Raw genomic sequence first — 4222 nt, forward strand, 5'->3', positions numbered from 1 at the left:
TTAGACTATTAATAAAGAAAAAGGTACTTCATTGATGGAGATATGGGGTTCATGGTAAGCATCTTCTGAAACATTTGTTAAGGAAGCTAAGTAGATTCTAATTCGTGCTTTTTTTTTTTTAAGAATATTTGATTTGGACATAATGGTCTTATTTTTAATTCAAAGATCTATATTTGATCGACATTATCATAAAAACAAATCGCATGTTTTTATTATGGTCCTTGCAATCTCTAAGAAAAAAGATGGCGAAGTCCGTCCGAGGACTTCATCATAACTATCCACTGCAACTTAGTGCTCATGGGGGTCCCACTTAGAAATCAGTTTGTGTGAGTGATCCCACTTGGAGGTTGCTTTTTCCATGGGAGTTTTATTTTCGGGTTTTGTTGGTGATCTATCTCTAATAGATCTCTCTATGTTAGTGTTTTGATATGTATATTTTTTTTTCTTTATGTTCTCATGTTGTAGTTTTTTTTTTTGGTTGTTTCAGTAAACAGTATGTTTATATAAAAAATTTTCATTCCTAATCTCATTTATGAATTTGAGTTCTACTGAATTAAAAATCAAACAAAAAAAGGGGATAAATAAAAAGAGTGATGATGAATTATATTCTCCTACTTCAAATAGAAAAGTTGATAAGAGGGCGTTATCCTATTCCAAATAAAAGTAGAGGGTGTAAATGAAAAAAATAATAATGATATAAAGGAAAAGAAGAGGAAAGAAAATATATATATATATATATATATTCGTTTGAAATTAAATATATTTGAAGATATATATGCATATATATATATATATATATATATTCGTTTGAAATTTTCAAAAAATATATATATATATATATTTAAAAAAATATATATATGTATATGAATAATAATAAAAAAAGGGGAGGGAAATTCATAAATAAAAGAAGAGAGATTATGGATAGGGATGGGAATTTTTTTAATTCAAATTTTTTTAAAAATCTCTCCCGGGAGTTGAGATTCTTCTAGTGTTGAGGATTTTCATGCGAAGAAAAGAGATGACAGATGAAAGGAAGGGCATGACGTAAGAAAAATAAAAAGGAGGAGACTAGAAAAAAAGTTGAGAGATTTTTGAGTAAGAAAAAGTGAGAAATTAAAAAGCAAAGAGATTGAAAAAGCAGAAGGAGAAAAGAAGGGGAGAAGACAAGGAGATCGAAGAAGGTTGATCAAGAGGTATTACGTTTTTTTAAAAAAATATACAAGGAAAAATACACAGCAGCAATGAATGTTATTTTTGTATGATGTGCATGATGCATCCATGCTTTCATATGAACTGAGCCCCACTAAAAAAAAGAGTTTTATATGCATTCTTTTTTCAAATCCATGCACGTGAAGGGTACCATTTTTCATAGCATGCTGCTTTTTATTATTATTTATTTGGGCGTGCAATGAAGACACATTCCTGGTGTCTCTTTCTTTCTCTCACATTCATGCTCTCTCTCAAAATATATATATACATATATATGATTTCTTTTCATGCATTTAATGGGAAAATACATGCACGTGCATGTATTAGAGGAGTTTCTTTTCTCTCTTCTTCGTGTTTCTCTCTCTCTCTCTCTCTCTCTCTCTCTCTCTATCTCTCTCTCTTCGATTCTTCAAGCTCAAGCTCTAGTGGAGGCGGAGCCCATCCCCTCCTCGCCGACCATCTCCTCCGTCTCCTCCTCCGATCTCGACACCGAGTCCACGGGCTCCTTCTTCCCCGATCGGAGCACCTCTCTCGGCACTCTCATGGGCGTGTCCTTTCCCGAACCTCCTGCCCGTCTCCCTTCTCGCCGGGTCCCAACCGGCGACGCCGCTAGGCGAGCTGCCCCTCCTCCAGCCCTCATCAACACCGTCTTCGACGCCAAGCGATTGGTTTTCAAGTGTTTAAATGATGCTTCTGTTCAGAAGTGATATCCAGTTCCATTCACTCAAAATTATCCCTGGATCTAATGACGAGCCCATGGTTATTGTGCAATACAAGGATGAGGATAAGCAGTTTGCAGCTGAGGAGATCTCCTCTATGGTCTTCATTAAAATGAGAGAAAGTGCTGGGACACTCATCTTGGCGGTGAAGACTTTGACAACAAAATGGTGAACCACTTTGTCCAGGAGGTCAAGAGTTTGAGGAGCTCAACATGGACGTGTTCAGGAAATGTATGGAGCCAGCAGAGAAATGTTTGAGAGATGCCGAGATAGAGAAGAACAATATCCATGATGTTGCGTTGGTTAGTAGCTCTATTAGGGTTCCTAAAGCTCATCAGTTGTCTTAGGATTTCTTCAATGAAAAAGAGCCATGCAAGAGCCTCAACCCTGATGAGTTTGTTTCCTATGGTGCTGCTGTTCAGGCTTTCATTGTGAGTGGTGAGGGAAATGAAAAGGTGCAGGACAGTGAATGAAAATGGTCCTTCAGCTACGGGTGCCGATCCTAGTGTTGAAGAGGGAATGATGATATTTTTGTTTTGGACAAGACATGGAGGAGTTTATTGATGAAGGGCATTTTTCGGTAAAAATACGATGAAAGAGAGAGATGACAAATGAAGGAAGAGTAAAAAAATGAGAGAAAAGAGGAAAAATAAATAAATAAATGATGAAAGGTGAGAAAAAAGAGAGAAGGAAAAAAATATTGAAAAATGAAGGGGAGTTTAAAAAGAGAAGGAAAAAAATATGAAAATGAAGGGTGAATTTAAAAAAGAGAGAAGAAAAAAATATGGAAAAAGATGAAGGGTGAATTTAAAAAGAGAGAAGGAAAAAAATAGGGAAAAATGGAAGGGTGAGTAAAAATAAGAGAAGAAAGAAAAAAATATGGAAAAATGAAAAAGATGGGTTTAAAAAGAGAGAGTAAATAAATGAGAAAAAGTAAAGGATGAATTTGAGTGGGGGTATTTTTTGGTAATTTTTATTCTTGTAAGGCCTCCTATATAAAAATCTTATGAAATTTCTCTCATTCCACCACTGAAGCTTGCTTTTTTGAGAATCGAGAATTTCTATGAAATTTCTCTCATTCCACCACGAGCTAGCTTTTTCTGGCAGTAACGAGACTTCTACTGAAATTTCTCTCATTCCACGCTCGAGCTTTCTCTTGGGTGAATCGAGGAATTTTTTCATGATTTCTCTCATTCCACCTCGAGCCTCGCTTCTTGGAGACGTAGAAATTTTTCACGAAATTTCTCTCATTCCACCTCAAGTCTCGACTCCCAGGGGTAATCGAGAAATTTTTCACGATTTCTCTCATTCCACCTCGAACTCGCTCTTGGAGAATCGAGAAATTTTCCATGAAATTTCTCTCATTCCACCTTGAAGTCTCGACTTCCCTAGGGGTAACGAGAAATTTTTCATGAAATTTCTCTCATTCCACCTCAAGTCTCGACTTTCTAGTGGGAATGTAGAAATTTTTCATAATTTTCTCTAATTCCACCTGAAGTTTTCGACACTTTTTGGGAGTAAAAGAGAAATTTTTCATAAAAAGTCAAACCATTTCTTCGAGCTCACTTTGACGCGTCTTTTCGACACTCATTGGAGTAAAAAGTGAAATGAAAAAGAAGAATAAAAATTCCTCGAAGCTGATAAAAAGAAATGAATGAAAAGTTCACATCTCTCGTCAACACTCATAAAAAAAGAGAAGAGTTGACAAAAGATTTTTCGAAACTCACTGGATGTCTTTTTCGACATCCAGTTGGAGTGAAAAAGGAGGTGTAATAAAAAAATGAAAAATCTTTTCTTGAAATGAAAGGAAGAGTTAAAAAAATAAAAATTTCACGAGAGAAAAAAATGATGATGATGAATGAAAATTTTCAAAATGCTTCTCGTCAACATTCATTAAAAAAAGTTGAGTTAGCAAAGATTTTTTTCTAAGCCCATTATAAGATCTCTTTCAAAAAGAGTTTGAGGGATCGTTTTTAAAAATCAAGTCAAAAATTATCAGAGTTAATGACCTAGCCATGTTAAAGGGTCACGACTTATCAAATGGTCGAGACTCAAAAGCGTTGAAAGGCTAGAGACCTAAACTCATCGCAATGTAACGACGAAATCTGCTCTCAAGTTTTTAAGAGTACTAAGAGCCAAAAGACTTGAGGAGTTTCACAAGTCAAGAGTCGAGATTTTCATGCCGCAAAGATCCAAAGTCTTCAGCGATAAAAAGAAGCTAAAAAGTGGCCAAGTAAGTAACTCGTAAATGTAGAGTGATTGCAGTTTAGACTAAAGTAGTATGTTTCAAGGCA

This window comes from Dioscorea cayenensis, chromosome 15 (genome assembly GCF_009730915.1).
Source record: "Dioscorea cayenensis subsp. rotundata cultivar TDr96_F1 chromosome 15, TDr96_F1_v2_PseudoChromosome.rev07_lg8_w22 25.fasta, whole genome shotgun sequence".
NCBI lineage: Eukaryota > Viridiplantae > Streptophyta > Magnoliopsida > Dioscoreales > Dioscoreaceae > Dioscorea > Dioscorea cayenensis.